At 41.5% G+C, this 22,481-nt stretch overlaps 2 long non-coding RNA genes across 5 annotated transcripts; one reads left to right on the top strand and one right to left on the bottom strand.

Annotated features, from left to right (window-relative positions):
- Positions 1–268: 268 nt before the first annotated feature.
- LOC147753303 (uncharacterized) lies at positions 269–8,045 on the top strand. 4 transcript variants are annotated; one of them, XR_015311611.1, is made up of 4 exons: positions 269–2,575; positions 5,652–5,895; positions 6,057–6,210; positions 7,585–8,045. It is a non-coding gene; the product is annotated as an uncharacterized LOC147753303 (long non-coding RNA). The 4 variants fall into 4 exon arrangements; XR_015311610.1 differs by lacking the exon at positions 269–2,575 and adding an exon at positions 4,064–4,154; XR_015311613.1 differs by lacking the exon at positions 5,652–5,895 and having other exon boundaries at positions 287–2,575.
- On the bottom strand, positions 3,324–3,699 carry LOC111261618 (uncharacterized). Its single transcript, XR_002681111.2, has 2 exons — positions 3,608–3,699; positions 3,324–3,445 (listed from the first exon to the last, which is right to left on the bottom strand). It is a non-coding gene; the product is annotated as an uncharacterized LOC111261618 (long non-coding RNA).
- Positions 8,046–22,481: the final 14,436 nt, after the last annotated feature.

Below are 22,481 nucleotides of genomic sequence, written 5' to 3' on the forward strand. Positions count from 1 at the left end.
CTTGATGTTATACCGAAGAAATGATTTCGAGCAGCTGTTCACGTCGTAGATACAGCCGAATTCGTTAAAAAAAAAGTTATAAATATAGACGCGCAACATTCAGCTATTCCTACATTAGTCAAAATTGTTCATATGCTGCGGCGCTCCCTTGGTAGCGAGAATGCCTTTGTATCAACGAGCTCTGATAAACGTAAAGGGTCAGTTGTCCTGCCGTTGCACGTCGTAATCAAATAGTTTTACCTAGAAAGATCGAAAAGGACAAACAGAGAGAATAATATGTAAATGATTAGCAGTCCGTGTACGCCAGATCCACGGCAAAATTAACAACAATCAATAAATATATTAGAAATATTGCGTACAGATACGTATCGAAAGCCTACCACAGCAGTATATGCGGATACCCTTTAAGGGTGTTCAATGAATTACGAATAGCATGTTTAAAAGGGTATCTAAACTAAATGAACGACACACGATTTCTGAGCATCTGTCAACATGTACCATTCTGCCTGAATACAACAGAAACTTGTTTAGTTCACGACTAGTTCCGAGTGTTCAGATCAACATTAGGTTGCGTGGGTATGATCAAGACGCCGTGCACAGTTCCACACTCAGCAATCAATCAATAGCAGTCGGCAGATCGTGTCCTTCCTGGTCGAGCCAATAACTACAAACAGCTAAGAAGTCCGCACAGAAACAGTCTATATTCTAAAGCATCCCTTGCCATTGTGATCCAGTATGGCTTGCGGCTAATCAGGTACCGTATTCCCGCCTCTATAAATGTTGCAATATGCTATTTTGTGCTCAGCATCATCATAACAGGTAAACGGTGATGATCGATTGTATTGCCGCTAACACTGTTAGCACACAACAGAGGTATATAGATTGTTTTTCTTTCTAATTCCTATGTGTACTTGCTTGATATATAGTGTATATAATACATGTCATTGTATAGTGTATGTCACTAAACTGTTCCAAGGGACAAACGAGCGTGGTATCATGATAGGCGATTATTTAACAAAGCACAGATCTACGCTGAAATAGCTAAATACTACTAAAAGCTTGACAGTGAGCAAATAATTGAGGACAGATTTACACAAGCTGCTGGAAAGTTTGTTGAGACCAAGCTAATGGACATAAGCACCGTTTTACGATGGCATATGGCAAAGGTGAAGCATCTTCTTTATGTCGCAGCTCTTTATCTTCAACTATTTGATATTCAGACATTGTATTCCATTTAACCCCGTAATTTATATCCTGTTCTACTCGAAATCATACCGCTGAATGCTATTGTTATTGCTGTGTATGTTGCATCAATGGTGCGCGATGCCGCAAGAAGCGTCCTATTTTGCTATCCTTAATTTGGGAGGCGGTCGAAGACAATTGGCTAATTCTTCTCATATCTGAAATCTGCCAAGAAACTGAAGGTATACTTCAGTCACGAGCGGTTAGTAGTAATATTATGTAAAGGCATACATAACGCGCAAAGTCAGAGTATGTTTAAAGACTTGTGTCTGAATCGTATCGCTCTCGCTCGACACGGCCTCGAAGGCCTGAAGACAATGTAGCACAATTAATTTTTGTGCGCGGATGTAAGTTACGTCTGTGAACGTACTCGCTAGCGCAGTCCATCGAAGTTTTAAGCTGTACGGCGATTTATGAACTTTGCAAGTTCGTTGCAGACCTAACACTGAGAAGCTAGCGAGCATTTCGAATATTCCGCGTTCAAGTAATAGCTTTCATAGGGCCTCGCTATGCTTCAGGACCAGTATCTTCCCGGAACGCCTTGGCTCGTTAAGCAAGGCCGGGCAGGACTCGCTCGTTCGAGAGAATAAAGATACACTTGTCTTTACGCAGCGCGGACTTGCAGGTGACAGAAATTTACCATAAAGCGTTATTTTCAATTACTGGTTCCTGCAGGAACGTGAGCATTCCACTGGATTCACTGAGCTACTTGCAAATCTTCTAGAAAAGCTGCTTACAAGACATTACAAGTACCTTACCTTAGCGTATATTTTATACTAGTAAATGAATAACCAGGAACGCTCTTTTTTCTATTACCAGAAATTCTCTCATCTCTGTCCAGTTTCGCTTCGCCTTGGCAATGCTCGAAATTCGGGAAAAGGCTCTTTTCTTCATTGTATTTTTCTTTTTTTCTTTGTGACGGTTCGAGGGTCGCAATTTGATGCAACTCTGACCGCCCTGGTCTTGGTGGCGGATGTCCGCAGCTTCAGTAAATGGTTTTCTGCCCTTTTAGTGTCGCTCTAATAAAACGAAAACGATCAGCCGAATGAGTGGTCATACGCATAAACGCATAGAACAGCAAAAAGACAACATGACAGTTCTTACAAGCCTGTCTGCCTAGCGCGCATACGAACCATGATTGGCTGATCTGAGTGTACGCACATTGTGTAGACGCCTTTGGACGCCATGATGGAACACTCGCTTGCAATGCAACACAACAAACATCGCCGCTGCCACCATCGTCTGCTGGCATGCCAGTGATTCGCCAGATCCCGCCACCGCCGAAATCACGAAATCCCGCGCCTGGGCAATCGACCGCTTGCTTCCTCCGCAGGTACGCTTAAGAGAAAGAACGTACGACTTAAACGACGATTAACACTGCAGCACCCGCATTTAGGCTCGTTCGCTGTAGCTAGCCCATTTACCAACAATGACGATTGGTTCGGACAAAATGTTTACGGCTGAGTCGACAATATTATAGGTTATCCTTTACCCCTGAAATCGATTTTCATTGTCCGCGTTTCGCTAGTTTATTGCTTGCTTGCCTATCTGGTGTCTGCTGCCCGCCAACTGCAACGAAAAATTATAATTCCAACATGATGGCAGTCCAATTGTGATGAACTTCCCAGTTATGCAGATTGCGGTCTATTGTTGCCCGTTTGTTCTTTATTCTTTCACCTAACTCTGACTACAACTTTCAGGTGTATGCTGTACCTACTGTTACGCTATCCATACCTCATAGATGTGTGTGCACATTAAATAAATGGTTTTAAATAAAATGATAAATATAAGTAAATGGTATATACATATACAATAGGTACAATAAATTATATCATTTAATATATATATATATAAAAAGAGAAGCAAGGGAACTCATAGTGTACTGATCTGTAGAGGCAGCCCGTGTTCTGTCCTTCGCTATCAAGCCCATTTTTTCCATATTGTTGGAACACATACTACTCACAGTTCGTTATTAACGTCATAGATGCATGTTTATGTAAATAAATACGTATCACGTGCCGTTACGATGGTTAATTGAACGAGGGCCATTAGTCTGACATAATAAATGAGGACCAGCAACGCTTAGCTAAACTAGGAAGAACCATTTAGCTTTTATTGGCGCGTACTCCATCAATCTGATTTCTGCTATCGGTGATGCTCATAACGATAAAGACCAGCGATCCCCTCTCGCTCTTGCTCTTCTCTGTGGGTACGCATCAGATCATTCAAAATGGTATCTAATTTTATAAACCAAGTTTATGTAGTACATGTAGAATCAAACTACACATTTACATATGCTGAAATTTGTGCGTACGAACTACTAAATAATATAAGTTTTATCTAGGGTAAGCTCTAAAGTACGTACATAGTTCGCGCAATATCGCTGTGCGAGCTTCGATCAATCATTGGTATACCACGATCAGTATCATCAGAACACGTAACGTAATAACAACTCTGCGGCACCATAAATCTGCAATACAAGAGATTGTTGTTATTTTTGTTGTTGTCCATGTTTGTCACTGTTGATGTTCTTGGGCGTGGCTTATTGCTCATCTTCAATCATCGGCAGACGTTTTTCAAGTGGTCATTATGAAACGCTAAGAAACGATGTTTGAACGTAAGCGAGAGTCGCGTATCAGCAGTACCTGTTCGCGTTACTAGCTCGGAGTTTTTATATTCCCTCGATATCTGTTCGTTCCACTCGATCAACATTGGCGGCGGATGGCAAGTAAATGGAGACGCTCCCCTTCCCTGTATTTGTCATATGCTTCTGCCCTTGTATCCACGAAAGAATAACAGACATTAGATCGACCGTACCGTTGTTTTGGATAAGCGTCGACTGGACAGATGGCGAACGATACTGCGGCGAGTCTATGGACAACTGATTGAATTACGCCTATTTTGTCCGTAGGGTACGTCAGCATTGTAGCGTCTCAGTGTGGTGTTAAATATGTAATAGTACAGCGTTGTGATATATTAACAAATTCGAACGAAAAAGTTTCTGAATCTTTCTGATCTACGCTCTCTCCCCCCTTAGTATTGAGATTGCTATCAAAGTCTGCTGTACATATTTCACACACATATACTACACAAGAGTGTATAGCACAAACACGTTTGCTTTAAGCTTTAGTGTTTAACCTTTGTAAATAGACATATACTTCTATATATGCACTTGAGTATCATTCTGAGTATAGCTCGCTGAAATTTTCCTATAAGTAATGGTACTAAATATAGGAATCAGTGGTTGGACAGGAGGCTGACCCGTAAAGCACATAACCTTTACATTGTAGTTTACGTTAGTGATATTAAATGGTCGGTGTGATATCGTGTATTGTTATTTTATTGATCTAACCGCAAAAACATGCAGATAGAAGAATCATGGCTGTTGTTCCTTGACAAACGTTAGTGTTCCGAAGATAATTATTAGTTGATTCTGACCACGCCCGATCGAGTTCGTCATGGCGTTATGTATTTTTAGATATTTTTACTCTGCAGACAATGCTTGTTTTCGTCGCCATTCCGTTAATGCAGACTAATATATTCATTTTATGAATGTGTGATCCATGCAGCAAGCTAGATAAAACATGCAAAGCTCTCCAACAAATTTGCTTCCCACATGTTGAGGCAATTGGTAACAAATTTTAAGGCTGCTTATTTGTACCAGGACAGTGAGGAAGTTTGCATCCGTTTCGGCTGTTCGTTCCCTCTTTTTCCATCATGCCGCAATTGAGCATCCTAGAGCCAACGTAAAATAACGTTATATGCCAAGAAAAGACATAACCGATATCTCTCATGGAAGACCACTATTAGGCGCTTTTTTTTCTGCTTCAATCTTTGAGATTGTTAAATAGTCGCCGGAATACAGCGCGCTTCTACAGAACACGGATCTATTGGACACGTTTTAGCGCCGACTTAACAGATTTCTCTCGGTTGAAATGTCTTTTGCGACAGCAAGGTAGGTAATTACGTCAACTTACTAGTAAACTGTGGTAGAATGAAAGAGAACTGTTAAGTTCCGAAGTGTTTTTTTTTTGTTTTCGTGTCACCGTCGTCGTGCCGGATCTTTGTCGGTCTCGGCCGCCTTTGTCGTCGATCGCATTTCCAACTACGCCCTCCCGTGCTTTCAAATCCTTTTGCAGATGCCTCCCGCGAAGACGGCTCGAAAACTAGATGCCTAGCCATTTCGTGTTCGAGTCGTTCCGGTTACATAAACGCGTACACAAAACTCTCTTTCCTCATGTTCTCTCTATCCCCTCATGATATGTTTCGATTTTTTTTTGTCGTTTAGTCTAGTAAAACATAGCGTTCAACAGGCGTAGGCGGAAACATCCTACGCCACGAATGGGCTTAGGGGCGCCGATGTTCCCTTGCGTTGTTACGTGACATATCTTTGTGTTACTTTTCTCCAGAGTCTCACGGCACGCATCTGGGTATGTAGAACAGAAGTGAGAGACAGAAAAACTGTCGGACAACTGTGCTGCCTAAAAAAGGTCTCGTTAAGACTTAGGCTGCTAGCAAAACTCCCGAGCCTCTATCGACAGTCTGGATAGATATGTATATTCTAAGGAGTGCAACGATGGGGTGCATTCAGAGAGGAAGAACCGGGTTGCGTCCAAAAAGAACAGCAAGTGTCGTTCGGGTCCTTTCTCAAAGGTGGGCAAAGGTATCAGAGCGATGACGGCATCAGTCGACAAAGTCGACAAAATCTATGGCAGACTTAAAATATTTACACTAATAAAATACGGCTGTATAGAATAGTTTGTTTTTGTCCTGTACATAGATCGTTAATACGGCTCTTTTGATATGATTTTCAGGTATGACTAAATGACAAACCTGATTCGAGAATCGCTCGAGGTGGAGAGTGAGGGCCTATCGTAAGGATTACACAAGTGGTTTACATTAGCATGGAAAATAAAGTGATAAAAAACAGATTGAAAAAAGAATTGGTCGCACACAATATACTTGAAGGTAATGTTATCTAGCAGTAGCAGTTAAAGTTGTCTGTAATGTAATTAAATGAATTAATACGCCAAGAATTTTCGAAGCGTGTAATGCGATTATTGAGTTCGACCCATACAAAAACGACACTTCGAGGATAGCTAGGGGCAAAAATATGAATTCCTGCCACTGGCGTCGCGATTGACTTTAAATTAATTGTTTTGTTTTTAGGCAGAACTTACTTCCTATTGCTGTAATAACACATGAACAGCTTCAACTGAGAGCACTTGTGACTGAATATGAAAAATCTTTAGTTTTCTCTTGCTAAATATCTTGTCACAGGGTCGACTGGAACCGGATTTTTATAGGGGAATTAACTATCGGGCTCGAGACTTATAGGGCGTAAACGCGAATTCAAGGAACGGATGTGACTTTCTATGGAGAAACAGCTGGTAACAGACAACATTTTTAATCTCTGCTGTGAATTTCTGCTGAAAAAGATGTCACGAACGAGCTCATCTCCCACTAAATACACCTGAAGACCCGTATGTTCTCGTAACGTTGAATGGTTATGTTGTAACGCCTTTGAGCTTGGCTGAGCGAGTACCAATCAGCCTTCGACTGCAGCATTTCTAGTTCTCCCCTTGACCACTTCAAACGTTGAACCAAACGTTTTCCGCCAGGACCAGTAATTAATGCAATTATTAAAAGGTTTTTAGGCTCTAAGAACCAACATGATCAATCACCTTTACTTTCGTTATTATTTTTCCACGCTAACGCGTTCATTGTGTCTAAACCCAACTGGATCTTACGGATGGCAATGAGTGCTAGAAATTATGCTTCGTTTTCCTTTTTCTTTTTTGTTTTATTTCTTTCCGCTGTCCAAACAGCTGCGCCGCTCAGGCTTCTCAGGCGAATTCATCAGCATCAGGAACACGTGTTCCCTGTCTGAAGTAATGCTTAACGGTAGTATCGGACATAAAACTCAAAGCACTTATTAACGACACATAGTTACATATATTAACACCTAATTTCTGAATAACTCAGTTGCGTTTTCGCCGCATAATTGTGCCCCTCTTAGGTTACTACTGCGTCCATTAAGTGCCGCTGTCGTTTTGTCGTATCACACGTTCTTTTTTTTTATATCTTTACTCTTAACCGCAGCCGAGAGAGTTGGTCTGCAATAAATGTATCCGTTCCAGTTGAGCCCTTACTAGCTCTTTTCTGTTTCTTGAAGGCAGAAAACAACCCAGGGTCGGATAGCACGTAGTTGGTTTGTAATACTGTCAGCGTACCTTGTGTCAAGCAATAGGGAACCAATATCTTACGATGCAAAACCATCATTTTTTAGAAAGTTAATCATTGGTACTGTCAGCGCATCGGTCTTATTTGGCACTCTTGCAGGGGAAGATTTCCGTGCAATACTGTAATGAAGCCGTGTTGTAACGGCAACGAGCATCATGACGTTGGCAAACGGTCTAGGTACGATTATTTATGGGGAAACACTTCTCTTAAAATCCCCTGCCGCAGCCATATCAGCCAGCTAACTGCCACTCGCTTGTACGGCTGCAAATCGCTGAAGTACAGACGAAGACGACGAAAAGAAAAAAAACCAGTGGCACTGCCACAGCAGCACCGATGCCGACAATAACAGCAAGGATCGCAATAGCAGCTGCAGTGTTACCAGGACAATCGCCAAGTAATAGCAAGCGGGCAATAATGTAACGACCAAGTAGGACATGTATCCGATAGTCTCCGGGTGGGCAGCAGTATCTGTATCAACAGCAGCGGTAGCTGAACCGTTTAATGCCAAACAAGAACGAATCAAATATTGCAGAACAATAAAGACGAAAGATGCCCATCTAGTTTTAGCTCGGTTCTGGGTTTTTATTTTCCCGATGTTTCGCTGCTCGAAAGAGTTGCAGTAAACAGAAGCAGAAAAGGAAATCATAATGATTTACTACTGCGTTATGGCTGCGCCTGGTCAGAAATTCGTGCATTTTCTGCCATATGCAACTCTTAGCTTTTGCCATTTTTGCCAGACAAATTTATCTTGCGTCGGGCAGGCGAACGGTAACCGACGCTTGGAAGACCTGGTGGCAAACTGAAATACTATAATAGTATTCATAATTATTTTTCTGGTTCCCCAATGCGATGCTGTGTTATAGTAACGTGCACTGCTGCGTCGGTAATCACCGCGGCGGTCCGCCTAGAGCGCGCCGACATCGCTGCCACGACCGTCATTGTGTTACCACAAATCCTTACCGATTATTAAGCGAACGGCGTCTTAGGCTAATAAAACCCATTGCGCTATCACACTAACACAAGTTTCTCCTCGACAAGAAGAAGGGGCAATCGTTGTTGTCTCCATTTGTGCGTCTTTGTGTGTAACACGACGGCAATGAAATTTACAATCGCCATAACGAGTAGTAAAAGAAGGTTACAAATAGTCCAGACATTGCATGTAAACAAGGTTTTATTGTAAATCAATGTATTTGGATAACCCAGATATGGAATTCGAGTTATAATTATCATTGTTATAATTAAAATAGCAACAATGTTTGTAATAATAATAATGACAATAATGTAAGGGAAGCTCGTGTTGGCTAGACGAGACCTTGATAATGTATTAAATGCTCGACAGATTCAGAAATTTACTAACAACCCAGAGGCGGCTGGAGAGAGGCCACTGGACAGACCATTTTCTTCAATGGGCATAAATAATATGATGGTGCCAACTTTTAAGATACCGCGAAGAATACAATAGCAGTAAGGTGATCGTATATTGTCAATAACAGTGATTAAACAGGTTCCTCTAGTCGTACGTCGATGCACTCTGATGCGACAAAACGCTGGCTAACTGTTGTGTATAGCATCGTCTGCTATTTAAGCTAATGTTATTTAAGTAACTCTAACGACCCCCGTTGCCCTCTATCTCCTCCCCCGGCTACCTTAACGCTGGTATATACGTATCACATAAAATATAACGTGCTGATGTCGCTATCGGGCGGTGCCTAGGTTAACTACAGAGCTCGTTTTGCTGGTTAAATAAGAAAATATGATGAACTACTTGGCCGTCTGACTTTACGAGAACTCTATAACTGCTTTCGGCAGTCAATTGTGACTTTCTTTCCGTAGTAGTAGTATGTTGACTTTCAACTTAATTCGAAGCTATTAGTGCGTCCATATTGTCGTTTGACCAGCATCATTATTTGCATCGGCGCAGCTATCAGTGCTACTTTTGTTTATAATAACTTTTTACTCTCACTGTTTCTTAATATAAATGCTTAATCGAACCCGATGCGTTCTTTAATGGTAAGTGATCTCTAGTTACAAGAGAAGTGAACTAAGCCAGACTGAATACACAGCCATATATCAAACAATTGTCGCTTCTCAACTTACCAGTCGGTAACTTGCGCAGCCGCAGACTCATCCAACTGTATCTACATATCTAGGTGCTCGTGCAGCTTGAGAATTTGACGGAGAATGACGGAACTTCCTGTTGGATTTCTACGCTCTTGTATTTTTAAGACGATCATTGGCTAGAACGAGGTAGTGTCTTCGAGAACAACTTGATTCAGTGTTGTAAAAGGGTACCTAAGCGTTTGAGGATTATATAGAAATGAATAGAGCAAAATGCCCTTACACGTACCGGGCCTCTTTCCGACCTCATTATATATTCCTCCAAGATCATTATCGTTGATACGTATGTTACGCCTTTATCTGACGTTTCAATTCATACGTTGTGTAAATGCACACACGAAGGAACTATTAACACTGGACGAAGCGCAGGCCGAATGGGAAAAACCTCGACTGTTTAGTCAATTGACTGGCTGATCATCTGAGCTGCTGGCATCCGGCCAAAAAAGGTTAAATCTGTTTGAGAATATTGTGGCCAATGCGCAACTCCGGTTACCGCAGGCCTAACTTTCTGGCCGTCGTCGGCCCCTCCTATGGCATAGACGAAAGAAGGTATTAAAGGTACACTGATAGAGGGTTATACTGCATCTAGATTAGTGGGCCGTGGTTCTTTTATAGGTGCAGTGCAGACGTTCCTTTGTCATTTCCTCAATTGTGTAGAGAAGCTAGATAAGCAGTGGACGATTACAAAGACGACTGTCTCTATTTCCAGCAGTAAATACAGCCTTACTTTAACCCTCTCAGCTCCAGTTAGCCTTATCGTAGTGCATAGTATATATAGGCTATACCCATCTAGGCATATATTCGGCTACTCTAGAGACAATTACATTGAGTATCTCTATCTTCATAGACGAACACAATTTAGCTTGCTTCCAAAGTACCCAAAGCACAAACCAATCATTGTGCACGAGCTGTAGAAGGCTTTATTAGCGGATCTTATTCCAATCAGTGCCACTGTTAACCTTGTAGCAACCCCAGTTGGATAGACAGACATCCGTCACTCAGGAGGCAAGGGGGAGGAGCCTATGGAAGAAGGATTTAGACTACAGAAATTGGCAAACATATGAAGACTACCTAACAATGAACAGCAAGTAGTGCCAAGCTGCATAGATTCAGCCCTGGCTCTCGATAAGCGTCGGTAGGGTGGACACAAATGGCCAGCTCACTTCGTCAGCAAGGATTTACCTGTCTGAACCTTAGGCAAACGATCTTCTTATGAATATGAGGAATCGATCGCATTGATAGTTCTGCAAACTGCTAACCATTATTTACATTGGAAAAATGGCAGATGGCGTCGTAGCTGTATGAGAATTTACGTGTAGCATTTGTTCTATAATAATTATAGCAAAACAACACTGGTCCAAAATAGCATTGTTATTATCACAAATTTGGCAAGACCAGACTAAGTATAGTAGCTACCACTCGTCCGCCAAACATTACCATACTCACGAAAATCACTTGGCCCACTATGTGGCTTTGAAGGTCGCGAAGAAGTAAACAAAGAAAACAGAGTTTTGACTTTGCAATTAATTGCTTTTTTACTCTCTTTTTCCTAATTTTCTATTTTGCCTGCCTGCCTGCCTGCTCGCTAATTTACTCTTGCTATGTTATAGGTAGAAGCGGATTGAGTTGTTTTTAAGGAGAAAGTCGGCGTTGCGCAATAAACATACGAACGTAATGGGGTGAGCATGTCTTTCTGCTCATTGTCGTTACTGACTAAAGACCAAAGACGTAGAAGTTGAAACACTTTTACTAGTCAAAGACGCAAGCATCTATAGCATGTCTGAATCTAAACTTACTATAAAACTTTACTGCGACGACTGAAGCCCTGCTGAAGACATGTGCTCGTTCAGATGCAGTCTTCCGTCTCAGTACGATAAGGAACTGTCGTCGGAGTCGATATGGAATAATAAAAAGCTGTCCCTTACATTGCACTGGCACACTAATAATAAGAGTGTCATTTGAATAATTTCTTGACTCGACGCCTAACGATCATAAGGACATCATGCATCTATGAGAAACAAAATGATCATAACGAGACAGATGCCAAAAGGCATAAACAGCACCTTAGCCTTAAACCTGAGGAGTAAAACAGTAGCATAAAGCAACATGACAACCATCTGGCATAGGTAGCTCAAATGCAGCCTTCCGAAGGCCTGGATTTTAACGCCGTGCTCAGACATGGCCAGAGATTATTATTAAAATTGTTCGTTTTAGGCAGCACTGCCAACAGAATAAGCAGAAATTCCTGTTTCTATTGAGCTACCGCTGAGTTACTGCTTTTTTACCTTTCATGCTTTTATGCGTTTCCTTCCCGGCAGAAGAATCTTATAGAGGGAGATGGTGACTGGGTAGGCGAATATCAAAATACACTTTATAGTCACCACAGTCCATCAATGAGCGTGAGTCTGGCTCTCCTGCCCTGTCGCATTCGAGTAAGAGAACGTCTTAACAACGAAAAAATGCAGAAGAGGGCTATGCAGAAGCAGTAAATTGCATTCGGAGCTGTTCTTGTACATGCACCCCCACTTATTTCGCCGAAGGTGCTCGCATGTGGTGCTGCACTTAAATAATGGATTCTTTCTATTTCCAGAGAGACGGAAAATCTGGGCGAAAAAAAAAATAAATTACTTTCTTAAAGTGGGCTATTATTCGGTAGTATTTATGTGGTATCTCGTTGTTAAAAGCAGCAATCGCCGCAGCTGCATTCAGAACGTCTTCTGTGGAAAGGGTCAAATGTTGAGTTACATTCGGGTTAACTTCTTTATTGAGTTAGGCCTAGGTGAGGAAAAAAAATAAGTTAGAATTCTTCGTATGGCCTTAGAATCAAAATATTACTATGCTATACCACTATCCTACTGAAAGGAGAAGTCCTTCTGTGGGTGCGTTTGCAGATCTAATATCTATGAAATCGTCTACCAGCAACGTCAATCGAGTACGGGAATGATTCTCCTGCCGATATCAGTTTAGATAGGCGTCATTTTCTCTTTAAGCATGGCTCGGACCAACGATCCTTACTGATAGAAGAAGTACAATGATTTAAAAATAGGCCATGTATTTTTAATGTCGTTCTCTGCAAAAGGGACCATTTTGTAGATTTTGATATTATAACTTCATTATTGACTTCATCATTCTGCTGAAAAAGGGGGAGAGCTTTGCAGTGACAGCGGCCTTCAGCAACACGCGCAGGTTCCCGAGGATCTTTCTTTTATCATAATACTATTTACATGGACATACAGAGAGCCTTGAGCTATTCTGTGAGTCCGTGTCTAAGCTAGGCTGTTTTTAGCTTTGTAACTATTCAAGAAAATAATAAGAAAGCAAAATTTCAGCGGAGCGTCGCTAGCGCCGTCGACGGCCACTGCTTCTGCTTTCTGCTTGCCGTTTGCTTTAGATCAGATTCAGAGCTAGCAAGTTCGAAATCTACAAATTTAAATGCGATGCTAAATCGTTCTGTTTGCATGGTACCGATTGTTACTGCGTGCAGATACTTTCCGATCGGGTAAATAGCTAAAAGGGGAGGTTTAGCCGCCGCCAAAGCCTTGGTTAGCGCAATGATTAATATCAGCCAATACCCACAATAATTTTTTTACAGTTGGCGTTGCTTGGTCTGTTCTTGCATTGTGTTACAAGCGATCGTTTTTTGTATTGACTCCACGCAATGAGCGTGCATTTGCCATATTGACCATAAAAGATTGCTTTTGTGTTATATTAAGGTTCCGTGAGTGCTACGATCCTAAGGCACTCCCCACAAGGCTTCTACGAGACAAGCCTCACTATAAACAACGTACCTGAAATTATACTCATAATAGCTATATTTAACTTGTATACAATTATATTTATTCGAATTAAATTCATCGACATAGTCAAGTTACTCTTACCTATCGACCTCGACACGATCCAGCATAATGACACACACGATATAATAACATAGCCGAATTTCTCAATTGCGTTAGCCTGCGTCGAAGTCAGTTGTTTGTCTATGACAAGTTGCAGCATAAAAAGAGGTGAAGGCAGACGGTCGCTCGTACCGCTGCTTTGTAAACAGAGAGCGAGGCAGCTTTCGCTGAAGTTACGGAAAGGGAAGCATGCCCCAGTAGACGACGTTGGGGGGCGAACTGCTCATTCAAATGAAGCCTCTCAGCTACTTTTGCTGTAACGCTTTGTTCACTAAGGAGGCCCAACAGTACTGCTGTCCATATTCGCTAATAAAAAATAATCATAAAGTAAAATTTTTACCTCTACGCTCAGTTTCGAAGTAAAGCAAACCATCACTTCATGTTGTGCCCAAATCATCTCTAACGCAGTCTCAACGTGTTAACATCTCGAGATTTTCAAGAGCATATATTTATGACCGGTATTCGAATCCAGCTAAATCAGGAAATCACCTTAAATTAGGAATAAATAGGGTTTTTTCGAAGTTCGGCAAACTGACCAGGTGTCAGTTAAGGATAGCCAAGAAACGATCGTTTTCATTGTCTATAACGCCATCCCAAGATACGAGCACCTATTAACCTACTTTCGTCGATATTCTATTTTCTCTTCTGAATTTTTTAAGTAAATCTGGGTTTGGAAACGTCCACCAATGACTTTCAATTGACGTACGCTTCGCCATAGGGACCGCTGATTTTAAGTTCGTCATGGCCAAACCCGTTTTTCATAAATGTCAGAGCCAGAAGATAGGATCGTGTTATTAGTGTCTACTACAAGTGTTTGTGACCCGTTATGTTAGTCTTAAGACCGTTACCTTAAGTAAGCTTAAGTTAATGACCGTTGCTGGTAGGGCTAGGAATTGGATTCTGTCTTCTATGATGGTACAGCAGATGATTGGTTCATTAAATTTCAACTTGTCCAGGTTTCGAACCCAGCATAGACTCATTCTCGTTTCGTAGTGAAAGCCAACTGTTTAAAAAAGATATCGTCTACCGTTGCAGTGAAATACGGTTAGGCATATTCCATTTGGTTACACCCACAATAAATAATAACAAGTAATACTTGTTTCTATAGGTGCTGGGAAAAGGAAATGTCTACTGCAGCATCGATCGATTATTGAATCTTTTTAATCAACCTAATTTAATTCATCAATATTCTGCTTGCTTTAAATCTAGAACAAATTATATACTACTATGCTATCGCTATTTTCGAAATATTAAGTTACACTTAATGGCCCGATAGAACACAAACACCAGTTTTACATACGACGATTTTTGTTCTCCTAATGAGAGCAGTGATAGAGAGGCACAGTTTCGAGCGCTTGTCCTGTATTAGCTATTTCATTGGCTCGTTGAATAACGAAGATCGCAGTTGATGTCGGCCGCTGGGCGAGAGGCCTATTTCCGTTCGCTTTTAGAACTGGCCAGAGACGGAAACGCAAACCTAACGACACACACACAAATACACAAAATTAATGCCGACGAAGTCCATCGCCGCGTCTACGAACTGAAGAAGACAAAATGCCAGGGTGGCAAAATAACAGGTGGCCGCTCCTGTGTCTCATGGTACGCATGTTTTTCAATGTACAGAACGCTATAGTAACGATAGTGTCTGCCGCTTTCTGCAGGGAATAATGGGAGTCGCAACTTTCTTTTATTCGAGCGAAAATGTCCTTCGAAGATGCGATTTTTTATGAGCGTCGTTTGTACAGATATGGGCGCAAGATCTCTGATGACGACCTTACCCTGGATGACGCTTTGTCCAGTGTTTCCTGTTGATGGTGTCGTGCGTCGTATGGTATCAGGGCTGACAAATAGACTATCAAGGATCATTCATGTACCGTACAAGAACTTACAATTCATATGTAGATACAGAAAGCATTGGTGGTGGTATGAAGTTCTTGTTTTCATATGTGTGTATATATGCCCCTGCTTGTAAGCGTGACCCCCACATTACGCTAGATCGGCTTCGATGTACGATGACGGCGATAAAAATAAAAATGAGGTCGGTAACTGTAATAGCAGTTCGTACGCGATTTGCCCCGTTTCGTTTTGAACGTAACAATGTGAGGCAGCGTCGGTTGAAGTCTAGCGTTAGGTTGCGTCATGCTATCGGACCTGAAAATTTGATGTGACCGATCTGTCTTTTCAATAAGTGGAAATGACAGGGTGTTACGTGGCGCTTGCTCTTTCTTCTAAAATTTATCATTAATTGCAAGTCAGAAGGAGCTAAAGACGTCAAAGGCATGCGTTGACTACCCTAGCTGTCGACAAAGGTAAAAAAAGAGATGCTGGTATCGACGCGGTGACGTCAAAGCGTTGGGTAAGCGATCACACAGACAGTCAAGGCAATAGACGTTCACCAACGTCCATGCTCGGATTAAACTGTCCCTCCAGTTTGTGTAAATAGCATGACAAGTGGCCAAGTGCTGTCTTCTCGTAACGACAAAAAGCTCAAAGGTCAAACCTACAGAAAAGCTAAAGTATCAGACGATTACCAGTTTTCTCTCTCTCCTCTCTCTCCCTCTCCCTTATAACGCCCGAAAATGCACAGCAGCGCCACATTTCGGAAATCAACAAAACGATTTTTTAGTTTCAACACATCAACAATCTTGACCTTCCAGAGGTGACTGAAAAGCTTTCTCGGATCGAATCGTATAGTGAAACGATGTAACCACTAAAGGCTGGCATTGTAAATCGCAAATTCTAACGAGTCTGCTGTAGCGTACGGAACGAAATCACACCACCGTAGCTATTTACGTAGACGCGGTAATTCTGCAGCGGGTTTTCGAAGAATAAGAAGACTCGCTTAGGCGGTTGTAACAGCGTACCTGTCCTACCACCATGTATCTACGTTCATTGGCTGCTTCCCTCATTCCCCCATCGTTATAGTGACAGTTGAAGAAACGAGGGCGATTTACTGTGTATCGTGAATAGACTGAACGACTCCGGCGGGTTTCCTGTGACTAAACCTGTATCCTTTTGTCGACCTTCTTCTATAAACGAATTGATTGATCCTTGCTGCAGTGCCAGCAAAATAAATTAGGCGGAAGAAAACGCAATAGGCATATGAAAAAAATAGCCCCCTTCGTTGGCAGGACAAATATACAGCCGAAAAACGAAGCTGAGGATGACCCCCTCAACCTCGTCAGTGCTTTGCCGGACTTCTCCGCCGGCAAAGCAACTGACGAGCAGCATCTCGTAGAAATGCATTGGAGAAGAAAAGCTTTTCCATTGGCTGGGCTATCAGGATGTGCACATCCTATTCTGCCTCCTCGATGGCCTTCAGCAGAAGCAAAGGAAAAAACGCCAGGCTAGAGGCGCTGCAGACTGTCGAATTTGCAACTCTAAGATAGTCTTTTTCTCGCGTCGTTCTCATGACCTTCACTCCAGTCAAAAAAGAAAATGTTCACTTAGTGGATTTCCTTTCGGCCATAACGAAGTTCAATTCTTCTACATAGAGAAACAGTGAATCCAATAATGAAGAAGAGAGAAGAAAAGTGGGTCTATTTCATGGTGGCTTCGCATCGTTCTTACAAAAAGTAAACCTCCAAACCAACGTCATATCAGTAAATGATGGCTGTGTTAACGCCAAACTAAAAAGTTTACTTTTTTGGCTAATTTTCTTCCCCGCTTCAGTTGCAGTCTTAGCATTGTCCTCTATTTATTTTAGTCATATAGGGACCTGGGTAGCATATGCATTATCCACATAATTGAGTCTATAAACAAAGTGGAACGGAAACGGGGAGTGTTCAGGATTCTTTATTTTTTTCACTTAAAAGACGAAAAGGATATTACCATAAGAAGTATTAGTATGTAATTAATACTTATTTTATTTATTTTATTGTTATTTATTTTATTATTAATTTGTATAAAACCAAAGGTACCATCAATACGATCACTGCGCTGATCTATATCTAGCAACTTTTACACAGCTAAAGAAACCGATTTGGTCAATCAGCGCGGGATGTTCTCAGAATCGACAGAAAAGATTTGCCAACATTGCTGAGGATTGCCACTATTGTTGCTAGCGGAGAAAATAGGGGAAAGTTATTCCAGTAGATAAACAATTGAAGGAAAATGGCAAAAAGTGCAGAGGTTGAATTTCGGTTAGTTTCAATGTGATAAGAATATGATCCGTGTGACGCACATGTTACGAACATGGATTTACATAATAATAATAATCATATATGTATTCAACCTCTGTGAGTTGCACACTAGTAACTACACACACTATAATAGCTGTATATAATGTGCTCGTTAAAAACAAACTGGTTTATATATACGGTCCCCGAACGAAAACGAATACGAAGCGCTGTACTGACCTAAGGTTTCTCTAGTTTACTGTTTGTATTCTCTATACCCCCCTATAGAATGGTAGACCAACAACATGGTTCTACTGAAACCGAAAAATTCAAACATACAATTAGCTTCTCTGTTCATTTTCGAAAAGACTCATTCTGTGAACGTAGTTTACTAATTCACATCTTCCTTGTTTTGCGCTGGCGTCCTATGTTCAAATTCTGAAATTTTAACTTGACTTAAAAAACAAAACAACCATGCCGAGCCACCAAAATCCTCATCCCTTACCGCAGTGAGCAGTTGTGCGATCTCACCTGTAAGGAGTTGTCGACCCTTATATGAGTCAGAAAGGATCACTGCGATACAACGATGGCCGTTACTAACACTTGAATCCTGCTTAAGACTGCCCCTATTTTCCGTTCTATTCTCTTATTTTAGACTTATTTAAATAGACGACCCTATATCAGAAAAGAGAAACACAACTTGTAGTTTATCTACTGTTGTTATCACGGTGTTCTTCCGCCCACACCATCCCTATGCCCACGAGGGCTGTCGCCATCACTGCCGCCGCCATCATCGCAGCGCTAACTTTTACCACCAGGCCGTTTCCATTTCCTACCTGTGAAACGTGCGCTGCACAGAATCGATCCCGTGAAACGAATAAAAGAGGCTTATAATGCCAGAGTGGAGCCGCGGGTCAGTGCTCCCATCTTGTTCAACTTCTGTCGTTCCTGCCGGCGTGGCTCGAGCTGAGATTTCTTGCTGCATTGCTGCATTATATACATTTTACCTATGACGCCGCGCCGATTCAACGAGGTGGTCCCGAAATGCCCGATGATTCGGGGCAAGTCGCAGCGTTACCAGCGCCCATCGAGCTAGCCGTCGCGCAATGTCGTAGCTCGTAAGGACTTCACAAATGCCTGCTGCTACAACCATTAGAATAGGCACGTTCTACACTCTGTGCCATCTAACACGTAAGTGAAGCAATCTTCTGGTTCGTGTTAAGATGCCTGTCTCACTTCTCAAAGTTCTTTTTTGAGGCAAACGGAGGATCAAGAGAAACGCACGTTAACGGTTGGCGAGGTGAAGCTTTGTTCGCGGTCATGCCCTTGTCGTCGTTGATTCCGTCGTCTTTAATGAGTTAACCCGCAGTGTTGATGGCGACGCCTGCGGTGGCTGCCACACGGATGGAGAACACGTCACTGGCAACAGTTCCATACATTTCGATGGATGGCGGCGCCGATACTAAGGTCGTTTGATGCTTTGCGGTGCACTACGGCTACGTATAGCTCGTACTTGTTGTTTTTCCGGCTATTCGAATATTTCTTATGCGAGGGCGTGCTGCACTGATACATACATGTAAATGTATGTGGGTAAGACAGAACAGCGGGAAATTAGGTGCCGGAGAGAGGAGAAAGAGAACTTTGTAGATTTATACTTCAGTAAAAACCTTTACGCAGATTGCTTTGTTCTACGGATACCTTTTTAGAAACGCATTTCTGCTTTTGTAAATGTAAACTTATTTTTTTCACGTTTTATTTGTGGCCCCATTGCAAATCGGAATGTGTTTTAATGAGATCCAAGCATTTACCTGAAATAGCAACGAGTCTCCGCTATACTAACATAGAGAACCATAATTTTGAATCCATCCGACTTTATTCAAATTCGGAACAAAGCTCGCAATTCAACCGGGAAAGGGTTCGAATGGTTTAGTTGATAATACTTTTATCAGCAGCGGATATCCACGTAGCAGTTGTCAGTTGCTACCTGCAGTAGATGATAACGGCGATCTTTTTATTAACCGATCACCTCACTGTCTTCTATAAGTTAGCACTCGTTGATGATCCATAAAAGCGAAAGAAGGATTAACGAGTATTAAGTACAATAGCCGCGTCTCTAATTTGCCTAACGATTGCCTACAGAGCTCATGCAATAATAATTTCTTTTCTCCAAGTAATCGCAAGGCTTTTTTAAACGTAATAAGAAAGACGTCGATCAGAGTTGTAGAGAACCAGTTTGATCGTGAGAAATACCACGAAAATTATTCGCATGAATCGAGATCGCATCAAACTTAACACGGCTTATGTTGCAAATTGCCCTATACACATTGCCCCTACGACCATACTCAAGTTGTTGTCCATATACTGAACGATATATTCTGGCCTTCGGAAGGTCTGCCGCTAACGCTCAACGCATCTGCAATCTATTCCCAGCCGTTGAACAGCGTTGAATGAAACGCTGGCTGTACATACATCGTTGGCAACGATAATTACAGCAAGATAGGATAGCAAAGGGTGTCAACAAATTGGGCCGAAAACAAACCAGATAAGTCCATGTACCGAAGCAATGCGGCCACTTAGGCAGTACGAAACGCTTATAGTGAACAAGGTATGGCTCTTGCAACACAGGTCCTCTTTTCCCACACTTCTTGTAATAACTATCCTTCCAGCTATGCGCTGTTACATAAGTGTCTTAGATCTCATGAACGTTGGACGCAACTGAAAGAAATCGAGACGATGTTAGCTATCGCTATATCCAGTGATGTATATAATTAGCGGAGGTTTTTGTAAGCGGAATCTGGTCTTAACAAAGTCGTCGAAGTAAAAAAATGTGCATCGTCGAATCGCCGCTACTACTACCACTGCAGGCAATAAGGGTTTATACATGTGGATGTTGAAGTCGTTTAATTGTTTCAACGCTAAGCAAATACAGGCCGTTGTTAGGCCCCTTGAGATGCACAGGAGGCTAAGGAAAGACAATTTCTTGCTAAAATAATTCTCTGCTTGTATAACGCGACCGACTTGTCGGTAGTCAAATCGCTAGGACCGTATTAGCAGGAAAAATAAGCCGAAGATAGCTCGACAGAGATTTTATGTCTGTCTGCAGTCTTTTCTCGTCCGTTTCTCATTTCGTAAGCGTTCTGAATCATCCTTTGAAGCTTCCACCAATTAAACGACATTCGAGTTATGCACTCAATTTTATTGTTCCTATATTTCGAAGTTATTCCTGGTGATAAGACGTGTTCTGGGAAGGTGACTAACTCAACTGAGGTTCAAAATCCGATAAAGCAATAGCAAACAGGTTGTTATTTACAATAACTCGATTCAAGTGATTGTGGGCAACATTATATCAGAAAATGATATTGACGAGATACATTCATATGTGGCAAAGGAACCACGAAATAGTTTTGTGCGCTTACATACTGGATGTCCTTATCTAACAACGTAACGTAACGTGGCCTATTGCCGTGTATATATAACAGAGGAATACAGAAAGTTGTTATATAATTATGCTATTATCTAAATTAAGAGTAACTGAAACAGTATTTTTATAGAAATTCGTTCTGACAAAGAAGCGGCTGCAAAGAATGCAATCGAAAGAGCATTCTAGTTCACTTCTATAAATGTACTTCTAAGGCAATTACCCTTGAAGTAAAGGCCAGTAATGTTCATTGACTTTTAGTTGGTGCTGTAGATGTTTATTTTCTCATTCGGGCAGCGCTAATCATAGTATAAATAGTAATAATATTTTAGCTGCCATCAAAGATTTTGCGGTCCCCTGCACAAAATGTCTGCAAATATTTGTTGATGTAACGCAGTATAGACTATGCATAAATACGTCATGAGAACGCTAGCCGTACGGCCGCTGAATCGGCCTAAAAGGTGCTAAACCGAAAGTATATAAAACGTGTTAGAAGCAACCTTTATCTGCTATTGCCCCCCATCTCACGATAAATAGGCCGGCGAATTACATGTGAACGATCTCTTTCGCGGAACAGAAGTCATTCTTTAAGGATTGAAGATGTAGTTTCTAGATAAGGACCATTATATTAAGCATAATATATTAATGATATCATTTTCCCGCAATGGGTAACGGACTGTAAGGCTGTAGCATATAGCTGAGCTCAAAAGGTGCGCAGGACGCACCCAGGAAGGAGGCGCATGACAACGGTGCTTTTAGCAAGTTGTATCAGAAATAATCACATCTATATAGATATCTTCATATTGTAAGTTGATAAACTGCTATATGACAATAAAAAAGTCTATCAAATAGTTTCGCTCATACACGATTAGGAGATGTTAAACATTCATGTTATAACATGACTGGAGAAAAATCAGCACATGCTTAAATTTACACAGTTTCTTTAAGTACGGCATTAACTGTTTATGATGAACTATTCACACTGAATCCATGCTCAATCGTAACGATCAGAGCTTTGAATTGAGTTTCTGCTATTGCCGTTAAGGTCATGCAAAAACGACCAAAGCATGACGGGAGCTGAAAAAAACCCAACTGTGAGTACAATGAATTTTATTTTAAAAATCTATTTGATTTCATAAAGTATAGAAAATTGTCGTCACGGTCCAAACAATGCTTTTTGTATAATACAGAATATGGTGTTCACCAGCGGAGAGTTGAATCAATTGATGTTCGCCGGCTTGTACCTCCTCTATGACTCATACTCATAAAAACTTGCGTTTTTTCGCTTGTTTATTATAAAGATGCATCTAAGAGAATTATTTCAAACTACTGCCACACAGGTCTATAACAAGTGTAATGGTTCTCGTGCGACAAACAAAGATTGCAATCAGATGAGGGAACGTTGACCGCTACCGGACCGCGTCCAGTTGCCTGATCGTCAATCAG

Source organism: Varroa jacobsoni, unplaced genomic scaffold (assembly GCF_002532875.2).
Source record: "Varroa jacobsoni isolate VJ856 unplaced genomic scaffold, vjacob_1.0 scaffold_573, whole genome shotgun sequence".
Classification (NCBI taxonomy): Eukaryota; Metazoa; Arthropoda; class Arachnida; order Mesostigmata; family Varroidae; genus Varroa; species Varroa jacobsoni.